The sequence below is a fragment of the Melozone crissalis genome, unplaced genomic scaffold, assembly GCF_028551555.1.
Source record: "Melozone crissalis strain CALT ecotype California unplaced genomic scaffold, PUWL_Pcris_2 ptg000050l_1, whole genome shotgun sequence".
In the NCBI taxonomy this organism is placed as follows: Eukaryota; Metazoa; Chordata; class Aves; order Passeriformes; family Passerellidae; genus Melozone; species Melozone crissalis.
The window spans coordinates 106,467-120,485 of NW_026535828.1; the positions used below are offsets into that span (position 1 = coordinate 106,467).

The 14,019-nt window shown below is 38.0% G+C and overlaps 2 long non-coding RNA genes across 2 annotated transcripts; both read left to right on the plus strand.

Moving 5' to 3' along the window:
* Positions 1–3,373: 3,373 nt before the first annotated feature.
* LOC128943627 (uncharacterized) lies at positions 3,374–7,889 on the plus strand. Its single transcript, XR_008483742.1, has 3 exons — positions 3,374–3,466; positions 5,154–5,294; positions 7,843–7,889. It is a non-coding gene; the product is annotated as an uncharacterized LOC128943627 (long non-coding RNA).
* LOC128943626 (uncharacterized) lies at positions 7,885–13,597 on the plus strand. Its single transcript, XR_008483741.1, has 3 exons — positions 7,885–7,940; positions 11,604–11,716; positions 13,542–13,597. It is a non-coding gene; the product is annotated as an uncharacterized LOC128943626 (long non-coding RNA).
* The last annotated feature ends 422 nt before the right edge of the window (positions 13,598–14,019 follow it).

Genomic DNA, 14,019 nt, shown 5'->3' on the forward strand with positions numbered 1-14,019 from the left:
TCTTGGCTGCAGTTTTATTAATTTGTGTGTTTTTCTGGAGCTCAGCCAAATTGACTGGCAACAGGCAGCTGTCTTCTGCCTCAAGAACTTCCTCAGTTCTAATGAGGTTTTACTGGCCTGACTCAGAATGTTACCTGAAACAACACGCTGCTGTCTTGCACCTAATTACAACAGATTTTAATTATCATTGATTCTTAATTACACTGACCTACAGAAAATATGAGCCAATTATAGACTGTTGCATTGTCAGTTGCATTCCCAACTTTTATATAGATTCTTCTAGAGTGTTGATTTCCCTCATTTCAAACTGTACAATCAAACTGAGATGTAGATTCTGAAGGAGGGGGATTTATTTATTTGTTTTTATTATTTGCTCAACTTAGGGGTAGGCAAAGCCATATGCAACTACAAGGCAGGTCTGATTTTATTAAATCATATAAAATTCAGGAGTAGCTGGGATTATTGGGCAAGTTTGTGTAAGGTGTTCCAATTCTCCTCCATTCCTAGTTATCACTGTTTCATTTGTAATGTATTAAGGAATCACATTTTTCAATCATTTCATGAGTGTTTTTTTTAATATGCCTAGCGTGTATTTTCATAGAGAAAAACATGTTTCAAAATACTCTGCATCTCTCTGATAGAAATAGCTAAAATGAGTTCAAAATGTCTAAATGTTTAAAGAGAACAACATAGAATCTAAAAAAAAAGGAATATGGTCTGAAGCTTTTTATATTTCCAGCCTGTAGATTAAGTAGGTGATACCCTTCCAGATACCTATTTGTTATTGTGTTTTACCCTCCAGCACCCACCTTTTCTTAAATATTTGGTTATTCTCTCTGGTTTTGCATTTTTGATGCTATTTCATTTCTTACATAGCCAGTTCTGAGTCCTGAAAGGAGACTCCATCGCCACTGTATTAATCTCTGTGTGCTAAATGAGGTTTTATGTGTTTCCCTGTGTACTCTGTTTGTGACACTTGAATACCAGTTTTACAGGGATGCTGGGACTGTTGGAAAAGGCCATTGTTTCAGAGTGCAGTTGGATTCAGGCCACGGATTTAACCCCATTCCCAGTGGTAAGATGGAATCCTGCTTATAAGTATGTTCTCCAGTGGCATTTGTGGTCCCACAGTGGTCTGGGGAGAGCTGCAGGGGTTGTTTTAAAGGGAAGGGTGATGTGCACAGCTGCTCCTGCCATCCTTCCTAGTGAAGAAGGGTTTTTCACTGCGAGTTTTCCAGTCTGGAGCAGATGACCTGTCGTGTTGTAGGTGACTGGTACGAGCAGCTGTACCCGCTGGTGGTCACGCTGAAGGCCTGCATGGCAGAGGTGGTGACCAGGGCCAAGCAGTCCATGGCCTTTGTCCTGCTCCAGGAACTTGCCTGTGGCTTGCCCCAGTGCCTGATGCTGACCCTGAGGAGAGACATCGTCTTCAGCCAAGCAGTAGGTTGTCTTGTGTCGCTCACTTCCTTCTCTTGCTCTAATTATAAGCATACTCTTCATGCCAGTGTTTGTGGGTTTCTTTCTCATTGTTTTTTTTTTTTTCCCTTACAATTTGATACAGCTTTTTCATTTATTTTCCATTATATTCACCTAAATAATTTATAATGTGGTAAGAAATTAAATAGGAAGTAGAAATCCATGGTACTGGCTAGGCAGCATCCAAGCCAGGGAGATTTTTTTCTCCTGGTCACCTTGGAAATAGGGAGAAGATAATTTGTTTTCAGTTTGTGGCAGTGTTTTAAGTGTTTAAATACTATTAGCATGTCTTTCCTTAGAACTGTCTTTTCTTGGCAAATAACTGAAGCTCTTTATGTCTTCTCCTGTATATCATGTTTTTTTCAGATAGATTTTTTTCTAAACATTTCACTTAATTTCTCTCTTAAGTTGGCAGCTGCCTAGGAGATTCAGTTACATTAGATGTTGAACCACTTTCAAATCCATCAGAATTCACATGTTTAATTCACAGTCTTGCATGTTTGAAGCCTGACAAGTGAGGTTCTGGTCTTATTTATGTCAGTGTAAATAACACACAATGATACAAAACAAATTAAGCTTATCTAATATACCTTAACAGAATATTTCACTACTTTATACACCCCCAAAAAACCCATCAAAATACATTATTATGAAATCATGTACTTAGTCACTAAACAGAAATACCTATGCTGATTTCTCAAATATGTAGGTGCTACCTCTGTTGTGTATAATGATGGCAAGCCTCATTTTAACTGTTTGTCTTGTAACAGTTGAAATGTCTTGTATCTGTTTGTCTTGTAACACTCTTGCACATGTTTTAATTATCTTTACAACTCGCTGGATTGGTCTGTGGTTTTGCAATCAAATTGCACACAGGTTTACATGATCAAGGATTTTTACAACAGCTTCACACTGTTGGATTGCTGGTGCAGTATGAAGGACTCCTTAGCACATACAGTAAGTATTGCTCTTGGACAAAGTTCCTTATGTTCCCTGCCCAGAAGTTACCCAGGAAGTTCTTATTTTAACCTCAGCAAGCCTCTTATTTGGCTTGCTGAATCAAATCTTGTCCTTACAAGACAGTAGACTTGCACATAATAGCACAGCTGAAGTCATTGACACTGTGTTGTTAATTCTGCAGCAAAAGTTATTAATCTGTTTCATTCTGAGTTCCTCAGAGAACACGGCCTGCTTATTGTTCCATGCAGACCTGACCCAAAATAGCAGGTTTATAAAACTAATGCAAACGGAAGATTTAAACACTTACTGCTTTTATCAGCCTCGGCCCTGATCCCCAGTGCTGATAATGTGAAGATAGCCTGAAAACAGTTTCATAGTTTGTTACACATGCCATTATTTGATATGCATTAAAAAGGAAATTTGGAGGGAGAAATTGCCTTATGTTTCAAACTTTGAACTAGATCTATTGGAATCATTCCCTGAATCAGAGATTTTGACTAAAGTAGAGGAATTTAGCATTTGTGCAGCTTTATTATGCAGTTGCTCATTTGGAGATAGCTGTCTTCTCCATTTTACATGATGCTTGTTTTTATTCTCAAAACCTTTGTCCTCCATCAGCAGGAAAGCCTTTTGAAAACTTTCAGAATAGACAAAAATGGCTTTTCTGAGGTTATTTTATGTGTATATAGAGCAGGCTGATTTTCAGAATTGCTTAATACTCATGGTTACCATTTAGGGCACAGAATTGTCAGCAGTTCAAGAAATGAGTCTGGTTTTATGTAGGTTACTGTAATGTGGATTTAGAACTGTGATTTTTAGATGCACAGACTGGAAAATATATTGCTTTGCCCTGACCTATACAGTGACTGATCTGCCAACTCTGTTAATAGTCTCTTTAATCTTTTCATGTAGGTGAAGAAGCAGGGATGCTCGAAGACATGGCTGTGGGCATTTCAGATTTGCAGAAAGTAATGTTTAGAGTAATTGAAGCCAAGTCAGAAGATTTTTTGCCTATTATAAGTGGAAGGCGGTAAGAACTTTGTTTCTTGGAGCCCAGGAAACTGAGCTGCAGTTTTAATCTGTAGCCCATGAAACCCGTCTAATGGTTTTCTTGTTGCTGAGTTCTGTTTTATTGAAAGTGCATTGTTTTACTTTTTAGAAGGTGAGTTAGTAGGGATTCTAAAAGCCAGTAGGCTCTGGGTTACTCTCCTGATAAAAAGCTGAAGTTCCAGTTACTAATACAGATTAATCTGAGCAGCGTCTGTGTTGTGCAGAGCTGCTGGTGCATTATTCACACATGGATACTGAACCCTGGACAAGTGACAAGGCCATTGTTTACAAATGTGGTCTCTAACTGAGAAACTTTGCTTTTGAATGTCCTGAATTTGTATTTCAGCATGAGAAATGAAACTGCAGTTCCAAGAGTTAGGCCTTGATTGTTTTTAAGATGGAAACCAAAAAACTCCGATGCCACTTAGTATTAAAAACTTAGTAGTCACTTTTAAAAATGGAAGCCTTTTTTAGCTGCTGAAAATCACACAGGACATAGGCAGTCTCAGAAATCCTTGCACAAAATCACTTATCCTTTATGAATCTCACGTGAGTACTGCTGAATGTCAGGACATAAACTGCAATACTCCGTTTATTTTGGCTATTTGAGGGTTAACAAGATTGGAATGGATTTTTCATCTTTATTATTATTCTAGTCTGAAGCTCCAAATAGTTTTATTTTGCAAAAATCACTTCCTTAATAGTATCATTGCTCTTAAGATGACTGTAAATTAAATTCAGCTAAAAGCAGGAACTTTTAGAAAATATATGTTTCCTCTGAAGGGGGCTTTCACCACTGATTTACTTAATTAATCTGGATGATTCACTCTCATCATATGGGCTTTCTGAGAAGGGATTGAATAAATAACAGGAAGGCTGGAATATGATAGGCAATACATTGGGAATAATTAAAATTAAAAAAATTTTAAAAATAAAATCTACAAGGTTTATGTGGAGGAGTGCCATTCCTCTTAGAGCTGTGATAAGACTGCTCCTATCAAACAGCATTGGAAGTGAACCGTAAAAAGAAAAGATGAAAAGGTGAAAATCTAGTTATTTTCTAATAATTTTTTTAGAAACCCTCCATTTTTATTTTGGTTGTTATATGGTATGGCTCAATAAATGAGAGTGAAAGACTGTAGAAATGCAAGACAGAAAAATCAAACTACAAATTCTTATCTTGAAGAGTCAGCATATTTACTTGTAATTGTTTTTTCTAGGAAAGTGCTTAAACCTGACATTCTGTGTGCACAAACAAATCAATCCAAAGTGTGTGGCACTGTCTAGCAGTGCACTGATCATCTGGTGTGGGTGGTAGACACCAGCCACCCAGGGGAGGTGAAATTCTGTTCAGGAGCTCACATGCTTTTATTAGAGGCCATTCTTTTATTAGAGGCGCTTTTGGAACATTCTTTACAGAATCACAGAATATTTTGAGTTAGAAGGGACCCATATGCATCATCAAGTGCAACTCCTGGCCTTGCACAGGGCTTCCCAAGAATCACACCCCGTGCCTGAGAGTTCAGATGCTTCTTGAACTCTGTGAGGCTTGGTGCTGTGACACTTCCCAGGGGAGCCAGTTCAACCTGCTCAACCATTCTCTGGCTGAAGAAACTTTTCCTGACATTCAAGAACCCCATCCTCACTCTTGTTTTCATTGTTCCTAGTGAACATTACATTATAGAGGTCCAGCTCCCAGCAAAGATGTTTGAGCTGCTGCCACAAGAGATTAAAGAGGGAAAGCTGCTTCGCATGTATCCAGTGCTCTTTAATGTTGGAATCAATGAGCAGCAAACACTGGCAGAGAGGTAAGGAAAAGTCACGTTGCATTTTCTGTCCAAGTACTCCATGCTGGTACAGGCTATCTCTCAGGATTAGAAACAAATCTTCTTTGTTATTTGCTCTTAGACAATCTCACATTGACTCAGTGTGTATTTTCAAAGGTATTAAAGGAAATAAACACAAGCTATGAAGCAATGTAGAACAGTGAAAAAGTCCAGATGAAGATAAGATCATAAGCAGGGCTCCGTTTCACAGAGTTGGTGCCATGTTTCTCTTGGATACAGGTGCAAAATGGATTTCTATTTCAGATGCAGAATTTTGGTTGTATGCAGTACTCTGAAATTCTCACACAAGTTTGAAAATTCAAAATTCTTACATCTTGAAGATGGGTTTGAAGAGACCAAACAAGTGATAAGCTAGAGAAATTAGTACTCCTCTGCAACAGATTGCTGGAAACTAATTAATTAGTATAATAATAGTCATGGATTCACCAACGTATTAATTTTCTCTTCCAAGAGAAGGGTATCTGTCAGTCATGTTAAATTACCACATTTGTGCAGGGCTAAAACTGCAAAGTAGAAGTCAAGATGTCAATACAGACAGCTACTTTGTTAAAACTTCTTTTCTTTTAGCTGCTTTTATTAACAGAGCGTCCAAAATACCTAATGCTTATCTTGAGGTTGCATTTGCTCTAAGCCAAAAGCTTATAGCAAAGCTGTAGCTGGAGTAATGGAGGGAGACAGTGAAAATCCTTAACCTGGGTAATAGGCAAGAAGTTAAACACCACAGGATTTTATCTCCTGTTCACTGTAGACAGCCAAGTAAACCCAGTCTTTTAAAGAAGTCTACTAAAGAATGTCATCAGGTAGCTTTGTGAATGTTTATGGGACACTTCTCCAAGTTGAGTGGTGGTATGTGAGAAAATTTAGGCAGAAAGTTGAAATGGGAGACATAGACTGAATCTAAAGACAGTAAAATCTGGCATTTTACTGTGAAAGAGCTGGATAGCTGGTTAGAGAACTTGGAAACTTCTTGAAAATGAAAATAGGTTATTCTGATGACATAAAGAGAAAAGTGCTGAGAGGAGTGACGTGGCCAAACTCATAATGTGCAAAACCAACAAAATCAGTCATGACAGTTCTGAGTGGGACACTCAAAAAATAAGAGGCAAGACATGATGTGGTAAGCAAGAAGCAGGCTGGTGGGAGCTTACACGAGTGAGATAGGCAGGAAGGACTGAGTTATGAATAGTCTGAGGAAAAATTTGACAACATTTAGAAATAGCCTGATTACCTGGGGGCTTGTAGAGGAGTTGGTATGAAAAGATGCCTGGCTTGCAAGTGAAGTGGCAGGAAGTGTTGTTCCCAGTGGTCATTTTACATTGTGTGCAAAGAAAGCCATAGGAGAAAACAAAATAACTGCATATTTATAAATATGGATATGTACTAATATCTGCCAAGAAAATAAGTTCAATGCAGAAGCAGCTTTAATGCATGCAGTTACAGTCTGCTTTTGTCTTAATTCAAAATGCTGCTTAACTCCTAAAGTTGTACATTTGTTTTTGAGACTGAAAACACCACACACGATTTATGGCTAAAAACATGGAGGGGTTTGTGGGATAAAGAACCTGAGAATATAAAAACACTTTCGTGGCAAATTTCTAGGAAATGTTACTGTATTAGAAAAAAAATCTTTTAATTTGTTTTTTGATAGAATACACTTGAGAATGTTTCCGATTTAAAAGAAATGTTCTCATGTGACAGTGCAGCAATGGCTACTAAGGAAGTAGTTACATCTTCTCCCTGTGGCCTGTTGAAATATTTGCTTCCCTTGTTCCCAATTTAGCAGCATATTTGGTATCTTCTGATCTGTGTCCCCTTCTCTCTGAGTTTCTCACTTATCTGCCCATGCCTCTCTTCCTGTACTCCTCCATTCCCTTTTCAAATCTATTCTGAAGATGAATTTCAAAACTTTGGCCCTAATTGTCATGGGGACATTCGTGTCTTTACAATCATATCTCCTGTAGTACCGTGAGATTTAGTTTCTTGGCATGTGAAATGTGGCTGTTGTAGAAATCTTGGTCTCAGAGAGAAAGATATTTGTTTTTATAGCTACAGTTATTTTGTAGATAAGCTTCTCTTCCATCTTGTGTCACTTCCATATTATCCAGCTCTTACAGAAATTGGTATGCTTAAGCAGTAGCAGCACTAAGAGATGGAGAGTTGGTGTTCTCTGCCTGTGGTACCCAATTTTTGGAATTGGAATTCCCCCAAAGTGCCTTTCCATTTATTCACGATTTGTGAGGGGAAAAGAATAAGTGCCTTATTGCATGTTTGTAAATAGATTGCTTTGTTAATAAAGTTTTGGAAGAAGTATGCATCAGCGATGATCTCATTTCCAAAAATTAATTCCAAAGCATACAAGAACTTAACTACTGCATGTTTGACAAAATCTAATGCATTTAGCACCAAAGTTATTTCTTTATGCAAAGAAATAACTATGAAGGATAATTTATCTTTTGTTGTTGTTTGTGGGTTTTGGGTTTTTTTCATAATTTATTGTGTATTTTCATAGGTTTGGAGATACCACTTTGCAGGAAAACATTAACCAGGAAAACTTAGAGCTTCTCAAAGAATATTACAAGTTATTTACAGAAAAAATGCCTCCTGATTGTGAGTACAAAATAATGCAATGTCCAAATCGGTTTGAAAAGCTTTGAGTAGGTAGAAGGTTATAAGACAGTAATATTAGCAGAATCCCATAACTTGTTCCATAAATTTAAACATTTTGTACCTGTACATGACCCTGCTGGTCTCAGGAGTGATTTCAGGCCTTGTGCCACAGCAGAAACTACAGAGAAAATGAAACAGAGGAATGATGAACTGAACAGCTATTTTAAGTTATTAAAATAATAAGTTTGTTAATATTTCATGTAGAGGACAGTCTGTACCTACTGTATTTTTACATAAATACTTGGTGGGCAATTTCATCAGCTTCAGTCATACCCTCTGTTCTTATTCTGAAAATATGTTGAGGTTTGGTGAACCATGGAGAAATCTGCAGATCAAATACAAGCAATGAGCCACATCATCATTATATGAACGACAAGGTTTCATTGGAATAGGCCCTGTATTCCACTTCTATAGAACTTCTGTATTATAAACATAAGCATTACTATGCTGTTACTCTGATTGCCAGAAGCAAGGACTGAAGAAAACATCTGCATCAATCGAATCCTGTTAGTTTTAATGCCCAAACTATAGTCCCAAATGTGGGAGATTTAACTGCCTGATGTTTAAATGCTATGTAAAACTTTAATACATCACATGCGTATGTATACATGTTTATCTCTTATATCAGGATGATTTTAATTTGTTAATCATTTTGACAGAAACAAAAGCCCTTCCTAAATGATGGGCAGGATGCCCATCCATCCCCCCACAGACCTAGTATTTATTTCCAGGATGTCTACAGAGAAACTCATACAATAAGTTGGGTGATTAATTGAGGGGAATCTTGCTAAGAAAACATCCTCGAAAAACTAACCTCATGCAGGTTAGGACTAAGGTAGATCTGCTACCTCATAAATGGATTTTATTTTATAAAAGCAAAAATTTGCATGCAGACAGTATTGGCTACTTTTCATTAACACAATTTAAACTTGTACTGCCTTCCTGAAGGATTATTAGTGAGCCACACAGTTCCTGGACTTCTTTCAGACTGTGAAGGCTTTTGAGAACTAATTGTGTCTAGTTCATCGTGTATTTTCTGGTTATTATAACTTTCTTGCTTTTTTTCTTTACCTTTAAGAACTCAGTCTCTTCTTTATACAATTTTTTGTGGAACATAAAGCATCTTTTGGTTCCACTGCCCTTCCCAGTAGCTCCCTGCCAGTATACAGAGTCAGTCTTTTGCCTTGGAGAAATGTGCCTTTTAAACCAGCCCCCTGGGAAAAAAGGGAAGCTCTCAAACCTGTTCATTTGTGGCAGGACTTAATCCCACTCCTGTTCCCCCTCGTCTGGAAGACAAACCTCCATACAAGGCTGGCAGCAACCCTGGTGCTGGGGCCACGTGAGAGGCATTCAATATTGATGGCTTTTTGATGGTTTTGTCCCACCTATCCAGATAATTTCCTATAATGCCAAATCTGTGCTACAAAATCAATGCAGGACTGTGTTCCCAAAGCTGTCAGTTCCAAACAGTGCTCAAAAAGCCCAACAGAATTTGAGCATTTGCAGCCCTATTTGCCAGGCTGTTGGATCCACCCTTGGCAGCCTCCCTGGCCTGCTGCCTCATTCATATATTCCCTTTCAAAGAATTCAATTTCCCACTCCCTGAAAGGTATTGCCACCTTCGCTGTTAGTTTTCCTCTTGTGTCTGTATTTCTCCTTGGCAATAATAGTCTTGCTTGTAACTAAGCATCCACTGACTTTCTGTCTTTAGGATGAACATACACTTCGTCATTTACCCATTTTTTAACTTCTTAAATTCTTTTAGCAGAAACTGAAAATAAGAGCATGTTTCCAGCAAGGTTCCTACCAAAAATGCTGACCAAATATAGCTCAAAATGGTACTGCTTTTATAGAAATACTAAGACAGTAAGGGTCCAAAAACGTAAGATAGTTGTTTAGTAGTACGTAAGTACCTGAAAACAAAAAGGCTGTTTGGTATTTCCAGGCTTCTCCCCCTTATCAGCCTGATTTGGTGGTTTGGTACTGTGGGGGACCCAAGGAGTTTAGGCCATTGATCATTTCCAGTCAAGGTGCAACCCCTTTGGCAGTACTGTGAATTAGGAGACTCTTGCTGTACCTGTGCTGAAGTCATCCCTCTGAGATGTCACGTTTTCTGCTGTGACCCAAAGGAAAGCTACTGGGAGCAATAGAATGTTTAGTGATACATTTGCATCATCTCAAAGCATCTTTGCCATTTTGTGCTCTCTGTTTTAAAGAAACAGATGCACCCATAAGTGTAATAGTCTAGCAGAGTGTGATGTGGTTTTATGTGCTCTACATTATCTAATGTACAATCAGAGCTTGTGATACAGAGGTAAAACAATCCACATTAAAATTATTGCAAAACAGATTCTGGATGTATGTTTTCCTCCCTTTTTCTTTTTTTCTTGTTTGTTTGTGAGTTTTTTTAGACAGCACAGTATGACTGGAGCAACTTAGTTCTTTTTGAATAGATTTAAAGTACTTCTTCCTATGAATCATGGATAAGGGAAACTACAGAATTTATTAGATGTAAAAGGTAAAAGCCTGTTGATGAGAGGGATCATTCCAACTTGGATCACGTTAGGAGAATGGATATTGACCTTCATTAATACTTCCCTCATTTTTTTTCTTCCAATTGAGTATAAGTTTTTGGGCTTGGGTTTGGGGCTTGGGTTGTGGGGTTTTTTCCCCTCACTGGATGGATAATTTACTTTCTCTGCTTGAAGAAATCCATTGATCAATTTAGTTTCACTTTGTTCCACTTGATTCTGGCCCCTTTATTTGGTGATAACTATGATTTAAATTCTTTTTACTTTGCCACCATGAGAAGAAATAATTTCAAAAAACAGATTCTGCATGTTTTTATTGATTTTCAGAACTAGCAAGGATAAATGCAACATTAGAAAAATCCCTCCTCTATATACATATGAAACAGAGGGGGAAATTAAATTGCCTACTCTTGAATTTTTGCTGGAGATGTAGGATAAATTAAACTTCAACTTAAATTCCATACCCAGAACAAGCAGGTAAATTTTTGGATTTTAAGCAAACTTGAAATTATTTTCTACTTCAAAATAAAGCCCCACTTAATTTCAGGAGAAAGATACTTTGTTACTTTTTAGAGGGGATACTAAGTGCTGTTTAACCCTTATCTTACATTATAGAAAAATCTAAGGCATATTTTAAAACAAAAACTAGATGTTTCAATTTGAAAACAAAACCCTAATTTTTTACTTTAATTTTAAAAAATAATCATCCCATCAAAGCAGGTTGTAATACACTCAGTTTTTTTTTTATTTTTCTGATTTCTTTTGAATGTCTGTAATAGCTGATGAACAGAACTACAGCAGAGATTTGGTTTTGTTTTTCACCATCCATTTATAAGATAAAGGTTGAAGATACTTCAAATTTCCACGTGAAGATCTTAGGGAGGACAAGGCAATACTCAAAAGACATAAGGTTTGCTTATTCCTTAAATATTTAGCTGGTAATTTCTATCCTGTGTTCCAAAACAAGGCTGTAAATAATAGACCTGTTCTTTACCATGAGCATTCTTTAGTCGGGACAATCATATGACCAACCTTATCAAAATGAGCAACTTTTTTCGTCCTTTTTTCCCAGGTTTACCACATTTTCAAGAACAAAATGATTTAAAGGGATTGCTAGAAAGTCTTCATCAAAATATCCAGGCCAAAAAGAGAAAGAATGTAGAAATCATGTGGCTGGCTGCAACGGTGAGCTCTCTTGTTTCAAAGAAATTGATGAACTAACCATAAATTCATTTTCATAAGCTTGCTGACTTTGTAACTGCAATGGATTTTAAGGAAATGACTGGAAAACTCACTGGTTAAAGGAGGCAGATGTGCTGTAATAGTTTTTTGCAGACAATTTCTTTTTCTCACTTTTTAAACTGGTAGAACCTGCTAGAATTTGAGTGATTTGTTTGATATCCATTCTTTGATAATATAAAATTACTCAAAATAATTTTTTAGTGTCCTTGAGGTATGATGTGGGACATGATTGCTTGGTTCCCTTACTTTAACTTTCTGAAATGTGTATTTCTGGTCCTAGTGATCTACACACTGTTATTCTATATTCCATTTATTTATTGAAAAAGATGTAAGAAGAAAACTTTGTCAGTGCAGTAGCTGTGCAATATCACTTTTTTATTGCAGTGGAAGTACAAGATTCCACATATGAGCCCATCACTCATCCAGAATAATTACCTGGGATTTTTTTACTTTATTTTATAAATGATTTTTTAATATTTTAAAATTTTTTTAGGACTCATTCACATCGAATAGCCCCAATGAATCGGGGGCTTCCAAAGATACTAGTGCAAAGAGAATTAATCTCTTCAATGAAACAGTTCTTTCACATAATTATTTAAGCAGATTATCATATAGTACTTGTTTTAAATCCCAGTGCAACTGTTCAAATTTTTAAACAGATTTAACTTTTAAAATTTTCAATTATATGATGGAAGAAACACTCATAGGTTCTCCTTCACTATCCTGTACCTCTTTGGATTCTAAGTAAGATTCCCTTAATTGGTTCCCTAAATTAAACTTTTGAGATTGTCCTCACCATGGTATCACAAAGAACTTAAAGGCTCTAAGTATTTTTTGATTTTTATAGAATTTAATAGTATTTATTGTTTAATAGAATTTCTAAGAATGCAATTAGCATTAGATGAAGAAACACTTATTTGCTGGACTGACACTGGTCATGTTTCAGTTCATGTTCCAGTTCATCCTGCGAGCTCTCCCATGATAGCCAATGCGGGAAGTTTCTTTTTGTGATTCCTGCTGTAGTTTATTGCCTTGCTGCATTCTCACAAACATTTTGAGGTTTTGTACCATTACACCTGTGATTCCCCAGGGATAGGTGTAAGCAAAGTATTACCTTTTCTCAGGACAGGTTATATCTGGGAAATGGTAGATTTGGGCACAGAAGCTCTCCTTCAATTTTTCTTTTTCTAGTAAAATATCATTTGAAACCATAGTATAAACTAATGGAATGATACAACCACAGATTGATTCCTAAGAGGAAGAATCATCCTCCAAAATGTCATGTTTCCTTTATGTGTTATAACTTTTTCAAAGTATAAGTGAAAGTAGACAATCCATGGCAGCAATTTGTTAAACTTTATTAATTGTGAGCCATACATTGAACAGTTCACCTGTTGAAAATAAAAACTATGTAAGTTAGATGTGTCTGACTCCATACCTTCACAAGAAGTTAGTCTGCTACATTCATGTTTGTGAGTTAAGACTCACCATATCTTCATTCATCAGATATTCAGACAATTTAGCTTTCATTGAACAGGGCAGCTGCTGCATTCAGTGAGGAAACGGTGAAGGAACTGTTTCTTTTATAGTTATGAAAGTCCCATGTCAAATTCAGGAATTCAGTGTACTGGTACTAACTTCCAGAAGGTGTTTTCTTCTTGAGAAGTGCTGTAGCTGTCTGGAAGCCCTCGCTGGGCTTGCAGAGCTGTAGGGCTGCGCAGCCTGGTAGGAAGGAAGGGCTGACCTGTGGGGCCTGCCCGTGTTTCAGATTTGCCGCAAGCTGAACGGAGTGCGCTTCACCTGCTGCAAGAGTGCCAAAGACAGGACATCCATGTCAGTGACGCTGGAGCAGTGCTCCATCCTGAGGGACAGGCACCAGCTGCACAAAGACTTCTTCATCCGGGCGCTGGATTGCATGAGGAGGTACGTGGGGCTCCATGGAACTCTGAGCCAGGCCAGGGCTGCCAGCGAACAGGGCCTGAGGCTGGTTCTGAGGGCCCAGCAGAGCCTGAGGCAGGTTCTGAGTGCCCAGCAGAGCCCAGGGCCACGGGCACACAGGGTCTGAGGCTGGTTCTGAGTGCCCAGCAGAGCCTGAGGCTGGTTCTGAGTGCCCAGCAGAGCCCAGGGCCACGGGCACACAGGGTCTGAGGCTGGTTCTGAGTGCCCAGCAGAGCCCAGGCCTGCCTGCACAGGGTCTGAGGCTGGTTCTGAGTGCCCAGCAGAGCCCAGGCTGGTGCTGAGTGCCC